We start from the raw sequence: 20,708 nt of genomic DNA, 5'->3' as shown, positions 1-20,708 counted from the left end.
GCGCGCGATCACAGCGCATGCGCCACTTTCCTTATTTAGGTCCTACACTGACGTCCACCGCTGTAAGCTAACCCCCTATGACTACGTGCCTTCGCACGAAACGCGTCAGGGAGCGGCTACAGCGGTGTGACGTCACACCGACCGGCGCCACGAGGGCCCCGGCGGCCATTTGCTAAACCTATGTATGGTCAGTATCTTTTCTGCCCCTGCTTGTATTGTGATTTTTTGGGAATAAATACCCCTTGCCATTAAGGTATCACACTATTTGGCCTCCTTTTGTTGTTTGGGCTCCGGTGGGAGCCTTTTACGTCTGCAGAGCGGCCCTTTTTTCATCTATGTGTGGCAACACTATCAAGTGGCGAGGGGCTTTTGTGACCAGATCTGACCAGATCCATATGAGGACCCTAGGATTTCTGTTTTGAATGCGCATTTGGATTGCGTATCTGGTGAGTGCGCAATCTTTATACCTTTATCACCGCATCCACGAATCCAGCCATTGGAGTTCTTTGAAGACTCTCTTGGGTTTTGATGACGTTATGGACTATACTCATTATTTATAGTCACCTTTTTGCACTTTATCAGCACCTTAACATTGGTTCATATGAATGTGTATTTATTAATTTAGCGCTGCACCCCCCCCCCTTTTATGCATTCTAATAATTTATTCTGGCCACTGAAAAAATTAACGGTCAAGCACTAAACACTTATAGTGGTAAAATGCGTTTAGGCACGTATTCGCGCGTCAAATGTTTTTCTGCCAATATGCTGTCTGCTCCTAGACACACTGGCCCTGGGTTTTTTTTTCCTGCTGGTAAACTCTACTGCTACTAAAAGCTTCTAAAAGTCTATGTGTGCATGGACACATAGGATAACATGGAGGGCCATTTGGAAGCAGTAAAAAAAATGCCTGGCCCCCTAAAAGTGGCTAGAAAAACACTCTGTGTGCATGAGGCCTAAAGCTCATGTGCTTTGTGAGGATTGGCATTCTGACAATTATACCATTCCCTTAAATACTAAGCACAAAATTAGGACAAATGATAGGCTTAAACAGCATATGACACAAAATAACAGTTTTTGAAGTGTATTGTTTGACAAAGCCCAAACATGAGCAGAAATTTCCCTTTTATTTAGATTTTTATGTTTCAAGCAAACCAGTTGTGCAAATTTGAAAATGAAATCATCAATGTAAAAAGATATTTGGAGCCTTACGCAATTCCACAATATTCCCCACCCTCTTCCATTTTTCTAACTCTTCTACTTTTAATTTTAAATCACAACCCTAGAGAATGCCCGGTAAAATTACAAAGGAACAGAAATTATATGTGGCAGGTGAGGAAAGCCAAAGTCTCAGCAGGGAGGAAGAAATCCATTTTGAGCTCCAGCTGCCTACATTTTTATGAAAAAGCTAAATCAGATTCTTTTCATGAAGAGAAGAGGCGCTCTGAACACTGTACACAGGAGCTGCGCTTAGTTCCCTTCTTTGCATACCGTTACTGCCCAGCATCCATTTTGCTGTTGAAGATCTAACGTCTTTGTGCAAGCTTAAGAGATAGTTTGACAAAACATTTATTATTCAAACTGAGAAATGAATGAAGCTAAGGGTATCAGACAATTATCAAATAAAACAAGCTGCAACACATTAATAATTAAGGCAATGTCAGGCAGCCCCACCAATTACCACAGTTTTCTGTACTGGTGACCTGTAAGTCCAATATCAGACTAGGCAATGTAGGTCTCACTAGAAAAATGCATGACAGGGACTACACCATAATGTTAAACATAAAACTTTTTATGAAGCAAAGGCTTCATACATTAAATCATAAAATCACTTTGTAGTAATTCTGGCTGTTTGATCTCACTTCACTTACAGATTTTGCATTAAGATAGAGAAATCTGTGTCTCCTACATTAATTTAATAACTTTTTTGAATTAATTCAATAGCTGAAGCCACATGCAGTTGACTGGGTCTGCAAAATGTGTGACCATCTACTGAGCTATATTAGTTCACTCCGGTGGCATACCAACATATCAATATTGGACACTTTCACCCCTTTCCTGCCCAAGCCAATTTTCAGCTTTTAGTGCTCTCAAACTTTAAATGACAGATACTCAGTCATGCTCACTGTACCCAAATTAAATTTTTATTGTTTTGTTAGACAAATTGAGTTTAATCACCACTGTTTTTTTTTTTTTTTACTTTTTTGCTATATAAACAAAAAGACCAAACATTTGGGGAAAGCAAACAGCATATTTCTTAGTTTATGTTATAACGTTTTTAAAATGCATTGCTATGGTACTGGAGAGTTCCTGAGGCAAAAAATCATTTCAATGTTGGACACTTTCATCTTCTTAGTTTCTGTTATAAAATTTTAAAAATATATAATTGTTCATCTTAGATTCACGGGAAAATGTAATCTGGTATATTTCCTTGGTAAAAATAACCAAATCAGTGTTTATTAATTAGTCTGTGTGAAAGTTATAGAGTCTAAAAACTATGGTACATATATATGAAAATGTATCATTCCTGATGTACAGATGGCCTATCTCATTTTCTGAGGTTCTAAAATGCCAAGACAGTACAAGTACCCACAAAACGACTCTTTTTTGGAAAGCAGAAACCCCCAGGAATATAGTAAGAGGCATGGTGATTTTTTTTAAAGATGTCATTTTTTCCCATAATTCTTTGGAAAATAAAACAAATTATTTCTCACACACAGGCATACTTTCAATTACATACCAAAACACATTATGCTACCCCTCCCAACTAAGAGGATACCGCATGTGTGAGATTTATTTCACAGCCTAGTCACATAGAGGGGCCCAAAATCCAAGAAGTACCTTTGGGCTTTCAAGGGGCAAAAATTACACATCTAATTTCCTGACTACTTATCACACTTTTGAAGCCCCTGGAGCACCAGTACAATGGAAACACCCACAAAATTACCACATTTTGGAAAGCAAAACCCAATGTATATTCTGAGGCATAATGATTCTTTTGAACATGTCATTTTTTTACCACAAGTTTTAGGAATGTGGACATTTGTTTTTACACAAAGTTGTCCATTTATAAGATATTTCTAACACACAGGACAGATGTGTGAGAATTTTTCACAGCCTAGCCACATAGAGGAGCCCAAAATCCAAGGAGCACATTCAGGCTTTATAGGGGCATAAATTACACATCCAACTTCCTGACTACTTATTACATTTTTAGAGGCCCTGGAACATCCAGACAGTGGAAGAACCCACAAAATGACCACATTTTGGAAATCAAACACCCCAATGTATTTTGTATGATGCATAATGAGTCTTTTGTACATGTAATTTTTTTGCCACAAACTGTTGGGAAATGTAGAAAGAAAATGAAAATGCATTTTTTTTACACAAAGTAGTCCATTTCTAAGATATTTTTAACACAAAGCACAGGCATACTTAAAATTTGACCTCAAAACATATTCTGCTATTCTTCCCAAGTGCGATGATATCACATTCGGTATGGGCCGTAATTCTTTGTTGTGGACAAGGCACCCCACTACTAGTATCTGGCCTATCATTTGAAAGTACTGCACTGCTGGTGATCGCCACTTCACCAGGCTGTAGAGCACTGCTAGTGGTTGCCTGCTCCTCCTCAGATTTCCTGTATCTCTCTGTTGGGACTCCTTCCTCCTCTGAATCAGTAATTGCCCTACTGATGCCGACAGATGTTGATGTTGCATTGGGACATTATTGCAGATGTTGGTGCATTGGGACATCAAAAGATGTTGATGGTCCACTGAACACCAACAGATGTTGATGCGCAATGGGGGTACAGACAGATGTTGATGTGCACTGTTATACTGTGACAGATTTTGGTGTGCAGTGGGACACCAACAGTTGTTGATGGTCCCCCAGGGATACCTATACATGTTGATGAGCACTGGGTATACCAACAGATGTTGATGTGCACTGGGATGCTATTGCAAATGTTGTACACTGGGATACTGTGACAGATGTTGATGTGCAGTGGGACACTACTGCAGATGTTATTTTGCACTGGGACACTAACACATATTGATCTGCACTGGGACATTGTGGCAGATATTGACAGTCCACTGGGACACCGACAGATATTGAGGGTCCACTTGGACACTGACAAATCTTGATGGTTCACGAGGGAAACTGACAGATGTTTATGGCCCACTGAGACACCGACAGATGTTGAAGGTCCACTAGGGACACTGACACATGTTGATATTGCAATTGGACACTGACAGACGTTGATGCTACAATGGGATACTATTGCAGATGTTGACGTGCACAGGTAGACAATGACAGATGTTTTTCTGCACTGGTACACTGTGAGAGATGTTGATGGGACAGATATTGCTGTGCACTTGGACACTGACAAATGGTGCTGGGTACATTGGTTACAGATGGCTGCACTGTGTGGGATCTGTGTGTAACTGCACAGTAAAATCAGCAGCTACACACAGATCCCTGACAGGCTGCATGAATCGGCTCTCCTTCTTCTCACTGTGCTCTCTGTGTGAGGAGAAGGAGATCCAATACATTGACAAGTGCCTCTGTTTACATTGTGTTATGGCTGTGATTGGACACATGAACGAGAGCACCAATCAGAGAGCGGATCTCCGAGTTCGAGGGACACAACAATCACAGGCTTTGAGGCCGCATGCCAGCATCAGGAGTGAGAGGACATATAGAAACATCATTTCAGAATGGCACTTGTCCCCCCCCCCCCCCGGATGTATATGTACAGGGGATGGGTGACAAGCGGTTAAATATAGGAATTCTGTTCTCATGTGAAGATAACATAAATCAGTGCTTTATCATTAAAGCAGAACTAAAGACAAAATGTTTTTTCTTGGATAGAGTAAGGAAGGGTTTAATCACTGTCTGACTTTTTTTTGCCATCTACATGTTATTGCGGAGATAGATTTCCCTTCACCTCCTGTCTTGCAGCCTAAGCAGGAAGTGAAAGGAAATATCTTCAAATTGAGGGAATCCCTGGTTTTCACCAAGGTCACCAAAACTAAGGTCCTCATTGGAAGATTTCCCTTACACCACTGTTCCAGGGACAACCCACAATTGGGTATCTTCTTTTACTTTCAGTTTGGTTACTAACAGTATATATGACAAATAGAGAGGGTGAATCACTCTAAGGGGACACACAGAGGTGTTATAATCTCTCTTCACCCTGACCAAAACTAATGAAAAATACTTTGCCATTAGTTGATCTAATCTAGGATTGCAGAGGTATCTGTTGACACACGCAGCACTCACATGCAGCCACTGTAAATTAGCTCAGGTCTCTTTTGCAAGTACAGGGGCTGCCAGAGCCAGACACAGTTCTGAGCACACCAATATATATAGGCTCAGTCTAGGGGATGTCTTTTTATGGATTTAATTCTGAGAAATTGAATAGGAGAGGTGTTAAGGTACAGGATACTCCAACATGTTAAGAGAAAATGGAAGGAGGACAAACGTTAGCCAAAATCCTCATGTAACAGCCTTTCCTGGGGGTAAAAGGGAATGGCCAGCTAATCTGGAACTCAGTGTGAACAGTGCCAGTCCTTACAGAAAACTCTGGCACTTACATCCCCAAGCACATGCACACATGGGGTCCATAATGAAAGTAAAGCTCACAAAGTTAAAAGACAGCTGCCTAATGCATAGCCTCCATGCAACACTCTCCAGTGAAGAAAAAGTGTCCTTATCCAAACCAGAATGCGCAGATGATAGCCTCTAGCAAATACAGTATTTCTCAATCAGATCTCCTTCAGACCCTCAGCCTAGCACATGCTGAGGCCCAAACAGCAACTCTAATACATAGACTGCTTCCTAGGGGCAACAGCCCCAGGACAAGAATACTCTGAGCAAGTGTCCCAAAAATGTATCTTCTCCCTCAGCCACCTTCTGGGTGCCCCTCCCAGGGATTGGTTGAGAACAGATAAATATTCATAAACTCAGTGGCTGACCCTCCTACTCTATTCTCTGCAAGCTTCTTCCAGAGACAGGCAGGAGTAATCAACCAATAAGCTTAGGGATCATTTGCCAAACCAAAAAAAAACCCAGATCTCCCCTCCACTGACTACAGCCAAATACCATATTTAGGCTAAGGCAGGGCACTACAGACTGAGCCAAAGCCAGTTATAGACCTGGGCAGGTGATCAGTTTTTCTTTGTATGCTTTGTAGGTTCAGTGGGTGCACTGGACTCCCTAGCTGCCGTTGTGCAATATGCTGGGTGTCAGGTGCGCTCCCATAACCTTTTTAATGAAGGGTGGGGCTCCCCTCATGTTTATCTGCCCTTGTTTCTATCCATTTAAATGCATGTGCCTCCACTGTGAGGACTCTTTAGACCTGTAGAGTTAGGACCACAGATACTCAGGGTGCCGTGACGCGGCTCTGTGGCTTACGTATGTATTTCAAATGTGTGCTAACTAAACCCCTGTTTTTAAACGCATGTTTCCAGACAGGTTAATTTGGTTTTGATAGTTGGCTAACTGGCTGACAGTTTGAACTGGCTTTTCTTATCCCCCTTTGTTGATAAGATATACATATCCTTGTTCCTTGCCAATAAGAGCCGATATTAGATTGGGGTAGGCTGGCAAGTTGAACTGGATAGTTCTACTTTTTTGGAAATTTTCTCACGTAGTGACAGCCCCCCATGTTCACTGTTTAAAAAGCCAGTTATAGACCTGGGCAGGTGATCAGTTTTTTCTTTGTATGCTTTGTAGGTTCAGTGGGTGCACTGGACTCCCTAGCTGCCGTTGTGCAATATGCTGGGTGTCAGGTGCGCTCCCATAACCTTTTTAATGAAGGGTGGGGCTCCCCTCATGTTTATCTGCCCTTGTTTCTATCCATTTAAATGCATGTGCCTCCACTGTGAGGACTCTTTAGACCTGTAGAGTTAGGACCACAGATACTCAGGGTGCCGTGACGCGGCTCTGTGGCTTACGTATGTATTTGCAAATGTGTGCTAACTAAACCCCTGTTTTTAAACGCATGTTTCCAGACAGGTTAATTTGGTTTTTGATAGTTGGCTAACTGGCTGACAGTTTGAACTGGCTTTTCTTATCCCCCTTTGTTGATAAGATATACATATCCTTGTTCCTTGCCAATAAGAGCCGATATTAGATTGGGGTAGGCTGGCAAGTTGAACTGGATAGTTCTACTTTTTTGGAAATTTTCTCACGTAGTGACAGCCCCCCATGTTCACTGTTTAAAAAGCCAGTTATAGACCTGGGCAGGTGATCAGTTTTTTCTTTGCACTACAGACTGAACCTGAGACTTTTAAACTGTTGCCACTGGTCACAGATACCCCTTTTCAGGCTATGCATTAAGGAGAATCTGTTTAGCTGTCTTAGTTGTGTAGATGTACTGCCCTTGAAATGTCTGGCCATTCCAGAGAGCACTGAACTTAACCCTATATACTGTACCTTATGCAGTCTCCCTTGGGCTGTAACAAAACAATTCTAAAACCTCATTCTGTTGTAGACCTTGTGGAGCTACTCCAATCCAACTCCTTTGGCTGGTTGAATATGAGGTTCCTCTACTGGCCACTGTGGTTCCTCCTGCTGACATCTAGTCACTGCAGGACACAATAGTGACGTGGGGGATCATCAAATGGAACCACGGCAGGTGACATGATTTTCTGCACATCCAAAGGTACCGAATCAGTGCCAGGAGCTCTGCTAAAAAGCTACATTTTTTGCTCACCCCATAACAAGGTCACTTTAACATTATTTGTGTTTTGGGCATAATTAATAGGCTATTTAAGCAGTGTTTTGACCCTGTAGCACATCTATTCTCCCATGATCCCTCACTCTGAGGAAGAGAAAACAGCCAAATCAAAGAAAGCCCAGACACTAATCATGAAGTCTTACATGAGGAGAACAGCATCCATCTCTCCCTCTTTGTGGTAACATTGCTGGTGAGAGTTGGATTTCTATCTAAATCCAGAACTCACTACAGTATACTCTATAGCAGTACCACACTGTATTGTATATTTCTTGGATATCATTGTATGTTTTTCTACTTTCTCCCCAGTTTCACCTCACCCTGTTCTCTTAAAGAACTATCAAGACTTCCACACTGACTTATTGGAGAATAGAAAGGTTTAGCTGTATGTCAAGTTTCACACAGTTAACATGCAGTAGGGACAGAACAGGAATATATCTAGCCAAAAACTAGCTGGAGATTTAAAACCATTTGACATGTATATGTGAAATGGTGATTGTCTTTGGTATATTTCTTGTGACAAGAGCAAAAGCTATCTGATGAGAAGTGTGGTTTTATGCATCAATGCTTTTTTATTAAAATGTGTATTCTTTCCTTACTCATAGAATATTGACAAATATTACAAATTTAAAGCTTACTTGCATATTTTATTTTAATAGTTGTGGTCATATCAATAATTTCATAGATATACCTACTGGCTTGAAAGCTCTGGAAAGCTCCAACATCATGATTCAAATACTATTGTCCAAAAGTCATTATTTGCATAAACATTCTGTTGGTTATGTGTTAGAGAAGACACTGGTAGCTTATGATGAGGCAGAACTTTGTTTACTTGTGTGGCTTAAGTTGCAAACATACAAAACATTTCATTAATGTGTAACAGCAGACATCTTGGTTTTGAAGAGAGAGAGAAGGAAGAGAGAGAACCAACAAGTTTTTCACATATGCACAACTGGTAACCTTAGTGTACAGTGCCATCTACTGGTCAAATGATATTAACACACAATACTGTAAATAATACATGCTGTTGCATAGCCAACACATCCAACATGTTGATGCTCAATATGTGCTGTGAGCCCATTAAATACCCATCCCCATATATGCGGAATGGAAGCAGTTGGAACCAAATCTAATCCGCATGGCATGTGAAATACCATTGCTTCCTATGATGCCTGTTTACATACTGCATGCTCGGTGTACTGGAAATGTAGTTTGAAAGAGCCGTGTACGATTGCTGAGCAGTGCGATCCAGTTCAGGTGTGGATTACAGGCTATTGATTTCTATGGGAACCATTACTAAACCACACATGTCACCAGTTGTGAACAGGATAAAATCCTAACCTGAAGTTGATCTAAACCTGTCCTGAGCCTGATGTAAACCTGACCTGAACTGCTGAACAACTACTGTGTCAATTAGCTGTGAAACCTGAGCTTCAATTCGCATCGCACATGAAACATACTAAGGTATCATTCACATAGAATTTTATTAGTAGCTGCAGTAAGAAACCAGCAGATTCCTGTGGCTGGATTCACAGATGGATACAAATAGAGACAGCCGCTCAGCCTGTACAAAACAATGGGAGGCTGACAGCAACTGCAACTGTTCACGAGTGTCCATGACCATAGGAAGCAATGATTACCTACACTCAGGCACAGATGATCCCCCCTGGCTGTCCACAGGTGTCTGTAGGTGTTTGGATGTAATGGCACATGGAGTGATTATCTTTAGTTAAGAACAGGTCATTGCCCCAGGACACAGGCTGTTTGCATCCAGGGGTGATCATCTGTTCCTAATAGCAGGTAATGGCTCCAGGTGTGATTACATCTGAAAACCTATTGACAGCTGCAGTTGCTGTCAGAATGTCGTTGCTTTGGGCTGAGTGGCTGCAACTATCTACATCTACCTGTGAATCCAGCTGCAGAAACCTGCTAAATATTTGCCAGAGCTGGCAATAAAACACTGTGTAAATGAGGCCTAAGCAGTTCAAACTTCCATTTGTTAATTTTTATTTATCCATATACTTAGACTTCATACCAATTCTGTAATGTTTTTAGAACAGATGCAGAAATGTTATAATTTATAATTTTTGCAGCATTTTATAGTATACAGTACCTTGCATTAGTAAAGAATACAATACAATTTACAGTATATTTAAGAAGTATGTGAGCAAAAGCCCTTCAGATTCCACCGCAATATAGAGCATCACCGACTGTCTCACAGTATCTAATATGATCATTGTGAGCCTGCTTTTAAGTGATTATTCCATTAAAGCATTTATTCTTTACTCTAAAAGTTTGCTACTGCTGAGGGATCATTAGAAATAGAGCTTTCAACTACCACAGCATTCCATTAGATCCAATTATGAGATGTTGGTGAAATCATTATATACAGGTATAGAGTACTGTCCCCAAGGAAAGCCTCACCAAAACTTCAAGCAGTTAGTATATTATCTTTCCTTAGCTTTCTGTAGATTACTATTTAAAGCTTAAAAATATTATTTTTTTATGCCACAAGCACTGTTAAAGGGAATATAGTAGTTTTTTTCATAAATTGCATATATCATTAAAATTATTATATTTAGAACCATATAATTTAAAATTAAAACAGCTATGGCATGTATTCCAGGCTAAATTATTATGAGAATGCAAAATATGTAAAGTGAACCTGTTCCCAGACTATGCAAACTAAAGAGTTTATATATTCTGAACAAGCAGTAAAAACATTTTAAATCAAGCCCTTCACCTCTGTAGCTATAGCACTGAAGAAAAAAGAATCCTCAAAATTCATAACAGACGCACACAAATTGCTTTTAGAAACTGACTTCAGGGAGGTTATTTACATAAACTTGAGAGGGCAAAATCTGGTGCAGCTCTGCATAGAAGCCAGTCAGCTTCTTGGTTTTATTGGCAAAGCTCAATTGAACAAGCTGAAGTTAGAAATTGATTGGCTAACATGTACCATATTCACCTGTTTTAGTAAATCTCCCCCTAAGGGTCTTTATTTGTAGATTTGTTGGACTGATGGGTGACCAAGATACCAAAGCTGTTTTTGGTATAAACCAGAAATAATTATGTAAATAGAAATTGAAGGTGCCTGAAACAATGTTACAAACATTAAAGTCTTCTAGTCTTCCCAATGTAAAATGCCTTACATCTACATAACATCAAATATACTACCCCCTCTGTATGACAATCATATGTTTGAGTGTCCATCAAAGCTTACCTTGGTTCACCTGGTGATGAAAAACACATTGATTTGCAGTGCCACTCTTCTGATTTTTGAAGAAACCCTTTGCAGTGGTTGCTATATTTAAGGGATAAGTTCACATTTAAGGAAAGCCTATTAAATGCACATATTCTGCAGAATACAATGTGCATTAATAATTTTTTCCAATAGAAGCTTGCAAAAAATGTCACCTGTGATTAGTGATTCGTTGGTACAAAGTCAGGCCCATGCACACTCTCTCTCCAGCTCTCTTCCCATGCCATTCAGTACAAGCAGAGTAGATGGAGTGAATAGGACTACCATTCCTTTTAGTCATCTTTATAGTGTTGCATTAATAATAAAACTTAATGCACTTGTTTAATTTGTAGATTATTTTCTTGGTTTAAAGCATGGTAAACCTATTTTATTGTCAGAATAAGGGGGACAAAATGCAGCATCAAACGTGTATTGTGTATCTTCAGTGACATTCATTGCTCTAAAACTTACAAAACTGACATTTTTATTCACCACCTAAAAGAAATACAGTGTATGTATATATATATATACACACACACACACACACACACACACACAGGTGAAACTCAAAAAATTAGAATATCGTGCAAAAGTTAATTTATTTCAGTAATGCAACTTAAAAGGTGAAACTAATATATGAGATAGACTCATTACATGCAAAACAAGATAGTTCAAGCCGTGATTTGTCATAATTGTGATGATTATGGCTCACAGCTCATGGAAACCCCAAATCCACAATCTCAGAAAATTAGAATATTGTGAAAAGGTGCAATATTCTAGGCTCAAAGTGTCCCACTTTAATCAGCTAAGTAAGCTATAACACCTGCAAAGGGTTCCTGAGCCTTTAAATGGTCTCTCTGTCTGGTTTAGTAGGAATCACAATCATGGGAAAGACTGCTGACCTGACAGTTGTGCAGAAAACCATCATTGACACCCTCCATAAGGAAAGAAAGCCTCAAAAGGTAATTGCAAAAGACGTTGGATGTTCCCAAAGTGCTGTATCAAAGCACATTAATAGAAAGTTATGTGGAAGGGAAAAGTGTGGAAGAAAAAGGTGCGCAAGCAGCAGGGATGACCGCAGCCTGGAGAGGATTGTCAGGAAAGTGAGCACTAAATGGCTAGCTGCTGTAACACCAAAAAAAGGTACCAAAAAACCTTCCAAAGCAACAATATAGATATAAGTGCAGCGCTTAAAATATGAATATCAAACATCAAATAAAATGCAAATGAATAAGAAATGTGCCAAAGCAATAAAATAAATAAACGTATCACAGTGTCAGGTTATATTCAAAGTGACTGTTAGTGTGCAAAAAGTGGTCTTATAATTATAATATGTTCATAAAGTGACAAAGTGATAACACTATATATTGTCACTATAAAGTGACAATATGAATATGAAGTGCCATTAGTGATAAGAGGTGTAAGACCACTTTTTGCACACTAACAGTCACTTTGAATATAACCTGACACTGTGATACGTTTATTTATATTTCTTATTTATTTTCATTTTATTTGATGTTTGATATTCATATTTTATATTCAAATGGTATTTATTGAAAAAATTTTCCAACATACAAAAACATAAACATAATAACAATAAACTGGAAAGGTTCACATGAAGGATCATAATACATGGGTAGAAAATAGGAGTATAGGATCCCCACCAAGAGGCCGGGGATCTTTTAGGTTCTAATTGTATACATGAGAGGTATGCTCATTGTCATGCGAACCGTTCTAGAGGAATATATATATTAAATGGGGGGGAAATGGGAGATGGGGAGGGAAGACAAGAAGAGAGGGCACCAGCGGAGTACAGGTTACGTGCATTACAATGGGTAGTATTTGTAATCATTTTACAGTGCAATTTGGGTTTTTTAGCCATCGAGACCATTGGTTATTAAATTTGTGAGAGGAGGAGTTTCGGAGAGCTGTCCGTCTTTCCATTTTACATTGGAGGTTAAGATCTGAGAAGAGGCGAGATAAAGGGGGGGTGGTGGTAGAGCGCCACAGTCTGGTAATATTGATTTTTGCAGCTGCTAAGGTGTGTATAATGATGGTCCGTAAATTTGTAGGAAATTTATCTATGCCAATGTGGAGGAGAGCTAAAGCGGGGTTCGGGGTTACTAAGGTACCTGTAATTGAGGAAATTATTTGGAAAATTTTATTCCAATAGGACTTAATGGACCTACAATTCCAGAGTATATGGAAAAGTGTACCAGACTCTCCGCAGTGTCTCCAGCAGGTTCGTGAGTGTTGTGGGTAGAATAGGGCTAATTTAGTGGGGGTTAAGTACCATTCGTGTAAAATTTTTAAATATGTTTCCCAGTGGGATGAACATTTCGAGGCCTTGTACGTAATGGTGAATGTTTTTTCCCATATACTTGGGGTTATTGATTGGTGTAAGTTTCTCTCCCAATTGGTTAAGGAGGACGTATGTGTTGCAAATTGTGTTTCAAGTATAAGTGTGTAAAAAATAGAAATTCCTTTTTTTGGGTAGTTGGTTCTTTGAAAAAAGTGGTGTGCCATTGCAGGAATTTCTGTTGTGTGCGGGATATTTGTTTTTTTTAGTGCATGGGCTATACGTATGTACGTAAATTGTTCGTTTTCAGGGAGGGGGAATGTGCTTTGAGTGGTGTAGAAGGAGTTTAATTTATTTGAGGAGTATAAGTCTTGAATGTGGAGTATGCCAAGGGCCGACCACTTTGTCAAGTTTAAATGGGGAATGATGTGATGTAGGGACAATAGTGGGGTAGGGATTCGGACGTTGTTGTTCTCTAATTTATTATAATCAATAAAATCATACCATGCTGTTAAGGAGGCTTGTATGCATGGGTGTTTGTGAAGATTTTGAATATGCGCCGCTCGGGGTAAATATAGTACGTCTGTTATAGAATGTGGAAGGTACAGAGATGTTTCCAAGGTGGTCCAGATTTTTTCAGGGGAGGGGTGCCACCAAAAGAAGAGCTGATCCAATAGAACAGCTTGGTAGTAGGACTTCATATGTGGTAGGCCTGTTCCACCTCTGGAGGTTGGACGTATTAGAGGAGTCGTGGTGCATCTGGGTTTTTTTGAGTTCCATAGGAATTTGTTTAATATGGCCTGGAGTTTAGTGAAAAATGAATGTGGGACCGGGATAGGGAGTGTACGGAAAATGTATAAAATCTTAGGGAGTATACACATTTTTAGGGTTGCTATTCTACCTAATGCTGATAGAGTAGAGGTACGAAAGTTCTTTAGATCCTGTGGGATAGTTTCGAGTAGCGGTTTGTAATTAGCTGTGTAAAGGTGGCCAGTAGTATTAGTAAGTCTAATCCCCAAATAAGGAATGCTGTCCTTTGCCCAGATAAAGGGGAATTGTTTAGAAAGTAAATCTTGGGGTATAGGAGGGGTATATAAATTTAATATGGACGATTTAGGTTCGTTAAGTTTGTAGTATGAGACCGCCGCGTATTCTTGAATGTGTGTACGTATCGTCTGGAGTGATTTGTGTGGATTTGTAATCATCAGTATAATGTCATCTGCGAAAAGACTGATTTTATGCTCGGTGGTGAGATATTCAACTCCCGTGAATTTTGGGTCATTTCTAAGGTTAGTCGCTAGTGGTTCTATAAGTAAGGCAAAAATTATGGGGGACAGGGGGCAACCTTGTCTGGTTCCATTAGTTATACAAAAGGGTTGTGAGAGCGTGCCGTCAGTTAAAACTCTAGCAGAGGGTATAGAGTAAAGGGCGAGGATCGCCGACAAGATCCAGTCCTTAATGCCAAACTTTTGAAGTGTTAGCGTCATAAATTTCCAGTGTATTCGGTCAAAAGCCTTTCCGGCATCCAGTGATAAGAAGAGAGAGGGTCGTTTGTCTGTTTCGAGGCGATGTAATAAAGATATAATCCGCCTAGTGGCGTCAGGAGCTTGTCTACCAGGTATAAAACCCACTTGGTCCGGGTGGATCAATGTGGGTAGGTATGGGAGTAGTCTTTGGGCAATTATCTTGGCGTATATTTTTATGTCCGTGTTAAGTAATGAAATCGGTCTGTAATTTTGGGCGAGTTGGGGGTCTTTGCCCGGTTTCGGGATGGTTGTTATTATCGATTGTAGCATGTCGGGGGGGAATTCCCCGATAGATGCTACGTGATTATAGAGGGCAGATAAGTGTGATTTAAGGTCGGGTGCAAATGTCCTGTAAAATTCATTAGTGAAGCCATCGTTCCCTGGCGATTTGTTTAAAGGTAGGGTGGTTATAACTTTCTCGATTTCTAAGGGTGAGATAGGTACCGATAGAGATTCAAGTTGAGAAGGGGTGATATGGGCGAGGTTGGTGTTATGTAAGAAGCGTTCGATAGTGGGAATCGTTGGTTGGGTAGTATTAGGATCATCTTTTATGTTATATAGCTGCTGGTAATATGTTGCAAAAGCGTTAGCGATATCTTGTGGATTTGTAAGGGGAGAGCGTGTGGTTGGGTGTTGGATCGTCAATATTTTGGTCTTAATTCGTTTTTGTTTAATAGTCTTAGCAAGAAGAGAACTTGCTTTGTTTCCGAGAGCATAGAATTTGGCCTTTGTTTTTTGGAGGTTGATGTCATAAGAATGGAGTAATAGGGTGCGTAATTTGTTTCTATCACGGTTTAGAGTTGCAGAAATGGAGGCGTTAGGGTATTTTTTGTTGATTTCCTCATTCAGATTGATGGAGGTTAGAAGTTGGTCAATTTGTTGAGAGCGCTGCCTATTTATACGGGAATTTAATTGTATGAGGATACCTCTCATGTAGGCCTTGTATGTTTGCCATAGTGTAGTAATTGAGATATCCGGAGTGGTGTTGGTAGCAAAGAACAGGTTGTGGGCTTCTAAAATATGTTTCTGATTGTCCGGAGATTTCAGTAGTGAAGAGTTAAGTCTCCAAATCGGTGGGAGCGCCGAGCGTCGATCATCGTCCAAGGATATGCTGCTTGGTGCGTGGTCCGACCAGGAAATGGTTCCAATGTTAGAGGAAGTCACCTGTTGTAGTGTCCATTTGTCCGTGATAAACATGTCTATTCTGGAGTATGAAAGATGTGCCGGGGAATAGTAGGTATAGTCTCTTTCGGACCCATGTTGGCATCTCCATATATCATACAAGTCGTGATCATGTAGAAATTGATTAAAGGTGTATTTAGTGGGTGGCTTCTTAGAGGAAGAGTCCACTAGTGGGTTGCTCATAATGTTAAGGTCTCCGCCGATTATGAGTTTGCCTTGTTTATGGTCAGAAATGGTCTTGTAGAGCGTTCGATAAAATTGCATTTGGTTGTTGTTTGGGCCATATACGTTCACTAATGTGTGGGTTATGTCATTAATCTTGCAAATGAGGATATAAAAGCGTCCAAGTGGGTCAGCTAGCTGCGAGATGAGGCGGAAAGGGAGAGAGTCTTTAATGGCTATAAGAACTCCATTTTTCTTTTTGGGATTGGTTGCCATAAATAGCTGTGAGAAATGGTGAAGGTGTAGTTTAGGCGTTTTTTCCATGGCGAAGTGGGTCTCTTGTATAAAGAGAATGTCGGCTTGGGATTTCCGGGTTTCTTTAAAGAGCAGCGATCTCTTGAAAGGGGAGTTTAGGCCTCTAACGTTCAGAGATGTGATATTAATCATTTATATAAGTTCCTTCAGTGATAATATACCGTCGGGTTGTTGTTTGAGAAGGTCGTGACTTGGTAATCTCTCGGTAGAGGAAGAAAATAGTATAATTGTGGTACCAATAAGGCTCGATTGAAGGTTTAGAAGTAGTGGTCCAAGTAGCCGCAAGGATTACACGCTCGGAAGTAAGGCGGATTAGCTGGTGGTGCCATAGGAAAAGGTGAGAGGAGACATAGGGGACAGTAAAAATAGTTTTGCAAAAAAAGCAAATAAGCCAAGTAGCCAACATCGCTACTTCAGAGCAGGGGGGCATAAACAGGCATTGACCATTGGGAGGGTCATGCCAAACGTGAGCTTGGAGAACGAACTTCATCGAATGTAGGCCGATCGCCAGAAGTGTAGGTATTGAGAAAAGACCCCCGGGGGGGGGGAAGAAAAGATGTCAGTACCTGGAATGTCCCATGCAACTGCTTATGATGCCTCCATGTGTTGGGTAGAGTTAGAGGTGGTGTCCTGTGTATCTGCAGGGAGGGTGTTCCATGTCTTAAGCAGGTCTAAGCCCGCTTCCAGGTTTCTGACAGTGAATATTCTGCCTTGTCGTCGTAATATTAATTTAGTAGGGAAGCCCCATTGGTAGGCTATGCTGTGATTCCTCAGGGCCTTAGTGATGGAGATCATTTTTTTCCTGTTAAGGAGCGTGGCTTTGGACAAGTCCGCATAGAGGCGGAGATTTGCGTGTGATGGCGGGAGAGGTGGCGGATTTCTAACCGCAATCATAATTTTTTCTTTCACGTGGTAAAAATGCACTCGGATCAGTACATCTCTTGGGATAGATGTTGGCAGAAACGCCGGTTTGGGCAGTCGGTGGGCTCGATCAATCGCGAGCTCTAGATCTGAGAGCGTTGGGAGGAGTAGCTTGAAGTATTGCTGTATGTAGGGTAGCAGATTTTCACTCGGCACTGATTCAGGGATCCCTCTGAATTTGATGTTGTTGCGGCGCGAGCGATCCTCTAAGTCTGCTAATTTTAAATTGATTTGCTCAATATCAGAGGAATGATCCGCGTGAGCGTCAATCAAATCATTATGTGCTGTTATTATGTCGCCCAGACTACTTTCAATATGGCATATTCTGCGTGCTTGGTGCTGTACCACGCTAGTTATTTGATTTAAAGACGCAAATATGTCATTTTGCAGAGATTGGCGGAGTGACGTCAGTAGGTGTTTCATAGACACCTCGGTTAGTGGCTGTTCTGCCGCTGGGAATGCGTCAATATCTGGCAAATTTAATGTAGTAGGAGGAGGTATGATGTTTAGGGCTTGAAAATGTATGTCAGGGTCCTGGTCCAGTCGTGGCCTGGATTTGGCAGGACTGCTAGTCGTGGGGGACAGAGGGGGTGACAACTCACCAGGATCCCCTGGGTAGAGTGATGCTTGCAGCCTCGGATCCCTGTGCTGGGCCCTGTAGTCCTCCTCGTGGCTGCTGTCTCCCTGTGAGTCTCTGCTGCGGGCGCCATCTTGGATTCCCTGCACAATAGCAGGGAAGAACTTTGTTAACTTCCCGGGTTGATCCGGGGCTCTCCTCCTGCGGGGCATGGTGATCGGGATGCGGGCAGAGGCAGGTAAGTTTGCGGGGAGGTTTGTTTCCCCCGGGACCGGTTAGTGCCGCTTTATAGGTGGCGGGTGGACGGAGCTGAGCTCAAAGCGCGTCCATCCCGCAGCCGGCCGCGCATGCACCCCCCGATATTCATATTTTAAGCGCTGCACCTATATCTATAGCCTGAGAGGTGAGCTCATCACTGTGCTCCTTCTCCTTTCACTGTCCACTTAACGGCTGGGGTGGCTGCCAGATGACCTGGACTTAGTAGTAAGTAAGGAAGGGGGAGGGGGTTGCTGGTCATCAGACTGAAGACATCTAGTGGAAGAGGGTGAATATTGAAGCAAAAGCTGTTTATATTTTATCTTTTAATGGGCTACTATTTGTATCATGTTATTTTGAATGGAGTTCTGCTTTAAGGTAGATAAACAAAAAATAGCGAAAGTAAGACCTTTCTTCATACAGAAACACACATTGTGGCTGAAGGTCTGATCTGAGAAGTAGAGTATAAGCTGAATCCTTAGCTGTAAGCTAGGCAATAAAATAATATAAAAATCAATTAAGTATAAATGTTTTGCTCACAATTAGTAATTTGATTGTGAAACTAAATATTGATAAAACATTGATGTAGTTTAGTAGAAATCCATGATGACATCATTGCAATCAGTCCTTAGGATTTTCTCTCCATAACGTAACATTGTAAAGAAATAATCAATGTCTGCTTTGGTTCTTGTTTTTTTTAATTTTTAATAAAAAGTCATTGCAGAAAATTGAATTTTCAGCAGTGCTGAAGCTATAAATTATTCTAATCCTTTATTATTCATGATGAAAAGCAAATCAGAATAATAGCATTTACTAATACTGTAGCAGAATGGGGAATGGAGATTAAACTCTGTAGCTTTTTCACCTTCTACAGTGGCTGATTTATACCACCATATTCCCAGCTATCAAGTGAAAATTAGCAGATAAATCTGGTGAGAATACAAGATCACGTAATTTTGCGTCCTGTAAGCATTCCTAAATAATGTAGTCTGAATTACTGCAAGAAAGTTAACAAATTAGAGAGCTGATAATCTATGCTTATCCTCTTTTGGTTACTAAAGAATCATCAGGTAAAGAAAAACACTCTAGTAAATACTCATTAGTGGGCATTTTCTCCTGCTGCTATATGATATGACTCAATGGAAAATTTTTGTAGCATTTCACAATGTGCTTATCACCTGTCCTTCATTATGATGATAGGCATTGTTCTTTTCTCTGTGGAATATTCCCAGGAATGATGTAAGGATGAACAAATCGGTAATTGTATAGAAACTTTTTTTCACTTTAAAGAGGTACACATGCTTGACCCTGTATAATTTAAAATGTTGCAGTGTAGAATCTCCATCAAATTTATTGGACACAAGATTGACAACTTTAACATGGGAGTTGCTGTCAGAGGACAAATCAAAGAAAGATGGGCACTGTTGCCAATACTCAACATGGACACAGGCTGTGCACTCCCATGCACATCGGCACAGACAGCAGCTCTGACTACTAGTTACTGGCTGATCGTCAGCCCCCTGTGTTCCTGTGCTCCTGTCTTGTTATTATTGGAATTCCTGTTGCTGACCTGGATTGCCTCTGACCTGTCTTACCTTTTCTCCTGGCTCTGATCCCTGGCTTGATCTACTGACCCTGATGCTGCCTGATTACCTGTGTATGACTCTGGCTCATCCTCCTGAACTCGCTTCTGCATGATCACCTCTCTTTGACCTTCTGTGCATGACCATTGGCCTGGCTCCTGACCCTGCTTCCTACCTGCTGTTTAGTTCTGCCTGCTACATCTGAAGAACATCTGCCTGCTGCCAAATTCTGCCTGCTATGTCTGGAGAACATCTGCCTGCTGCCAAATTCTTCCTGCTATGTCTGGAGAACATCTGCCTGCTGCCAAGTTCTTCCTGTTATGTCTGGAGAACATCAGCTCTGCAGCCACTCCTGCTAATCTTGACATCTTCAGGTAACTATCATCTCAGCTCTTCAGGCTCTGACAACTGGCAACCCATGCTTCTCTGGGCCGAGTATATCCTGTTCCTATCTTCAGGGGTGTTCTGCACTCTCAAATCTGACCTCTGACCAGGTACGTGACAGTTACCAGCTGTGTCCAATAAATTTTATGGAGATTCTACACTTAGAGGCACTGTTTCTGCTCTCTCCCTGTTTACATTATCCAGAGCTAGCTTCTGCTCTCGTAAACAGCTTGCCCAAAGTGGATGGACTTTTATGTTTATGATGAACTTATGAAAAATTCAGTATTATTAATTTAAGGGACTTTGGACTTTTATGCTTTATATCAGTGTTCCATGTGGCTAATTTATCCTTTGTTAGAGTTACTTCAGTTCTCTATGGTGTTAGTTCACCAAAGAAACAATGAATTTCCATTGACTCACAGCATTTTCTTCCCATTGTCACGCCATGATCCTTTTCTTGTTAAATTTGTTAGTGACAGTGTGTAATGACAACAAGGTCTAATTGCCCCTCAACTCACACTCTGC

This window comes from Staurois parvus, unplaced genomic scaffold, assembly GCF_062004578.1.
Source record: "Staurois parvus isolate SC_StPar_1 unplaced genomic scaffold, SC_StPar_1.0 ptg000548l, whole genome shotgun sequence".
NCBI classification, from domain to species: domain Eukaryota; kingdom Metazoa; phylum Chordata; class Amphibia; order Anura; family Ranidae; genus Staurois; species Staurois parvus.
Note: the sequence above shows the minus strand (reverse complement) of the source record.